General features: G+C 40.0%; 2 protein-coding genes across 2 annotated transcripts in view; one reads left to right on the top strand and one right to left on the bottom strand.

The window, feature by feature from the left end:
• THUMPD1 (THUMP domain containing 1) overlaps positions 1 to 1,621 on the top strand; it is a 20,649-nt gene that overhangs the window by 935 nt on the left and 18,093 nt on the right.
• Positions 1 to 1,621, bottom strand: part of ACSM3 (acyl-CoA synthetase medium chain family member 3) — a 58,025-nt gene that overhangs the window by 48,571 nt on the left and 7,833 nt on the right. The window lies entirely within an intron of this gene.

Here is a 1,621-nt window from a genome sequence, read left to right as displayed (position 1 = left end):
TCTGACATGATAATGGGCTCTTTCACACTATGTGCACTGCGGCTGTTTTTGCCAGTAACGGAAGTGCTAGTGGTAACTACTGGTTACCCATGTTTGCACTGCCCTAGCACCTCCCATACAAGTGTGTCTGGAAGACACAGCAATGTGCAGCTATGTGTGTTACCATAAACAAAGGGCCTGTGTGAAAGATACACAGGTTTCCTATGGAGGAAAGGGGTTGTTCTCTATGGTCAGGGTGTGCCTCTGTCCCATGTCTGAACTTTTTCAGATGATTTTGTTATATATATATTTTTTAGAAGACCAAAAATGTTATAGTAGAGCAAATTTAATCACTTGTTTTTATACTTTACTGTCTTATTTTAGTAAAGAATTTAATAAGAGAACAGTACTGTTGGTTTTAGCCCAATATTAAACATGAGTGGACCAAAGAAAAGGAAAGTGGACAGTGAATGCCGAGTGTTTAAGAGGGAGTGGACAACAAAATATTTTTTCACTGAAGTTCGATCAATGCTGGTATGTCTGATATGCCAGGAAACACTTGCAGTCTTCAAAGAGTACAATCTCAGCCGTCACTTTGCCACAAAGCATGGCAACTATGCTAGCAAGCAGTCACCTCAAGAACGGGAGGCTACTGCACAGAGGCTGATGGCTAAATTACAGGCTCAGCAAAATGTCTTTCACAGACAAACTGCAATTCAAGAGACAACTACCAAAGCAAGTTTTATGCTATCACTCAAATTAGCAAAAGCTAGCAAACCTCTCTCTGAAGGCGAGTTTTTCAAAGAATGTATGATAGAGACAGCAGGTCTCTTGTGTCCAGAGAGCAAAGGCAAGTTTGAAAAACTCAGCTTATCGCACAGGACAGTGACTCATCGAGTGGAACTGATTGATGAAGACTTGGCCAGCAAGTTAAATAGTAAGGTAGAGTTCTTTAAGTTTTATTCACTAGCATTGGATGAAAGTAATGACGTAAAGGACACTGCTCAGCTCTTAATTTTTATCCGAGGGATTAGTGACAATTTTGAAATTACGGAGTTTTTAGCCATGGAGCCACTGAAAGGAAAAACACGGGGAGAGGACTTGTATGACCAGGTGTCTACTGTCATCGAGAAAATGAAGCTACCATGGAGTAAACTTGCTAATGTCACAACAGATGGATCTCCAAATTTAACTGGAAAAAATGTTGGATTGCTAAAAAGAATTCAGGATAAAGTGAAAGAGGAGAACCCTACCCAAGATGTTATTTTTCTGCACTGTATTATTCACCAGGAATCATTGTGCAAGTCTATATTACAACTTAATCATGTTGTTAATCCAGTCGTAAAGCTTGTTAATTTCATTCGAGCAAAGGGACTTCAGCACCGTCAGTTTATTAAGTTTCTGGAGGAAACTGATGCAGATCACCACGACTTACTTTACCACTCTCGTGTCCACTGGTTGAGATTGGGCAAAGGTTTCCAATGAGTGTGGGAGCTCAAAGAAGAGATTGGTGCATTTTTGAAATTAGAGGGGAAGTCTGACGAATTTACTGAGCTGAGTGACAAGAATTGGCTGTGTGACTTGCATTTGCTGTAGTTATATTTTCACATTTGAATGAGCTAAATGTGAAGCTATAGGGAAA

Source organism: Myotis lucifugus, unplaced genomic scaffold, assembly GCF_000147115.1.
Source record: "Myotis lucifugus unplaced genomic scaffold, Myoluc2.0 scaffold_458, whole genome shotgun sequence".
Taxonomy (NCBI): Eukaryota; Metazoa; Chordata; class Mammalia; order Chiroptera; family Vespertilionidae; genus Myotis; species Myotis lucifugus.
This window is presented reverse-complemented; position numbering and strand designations above follow the sequence as displayed.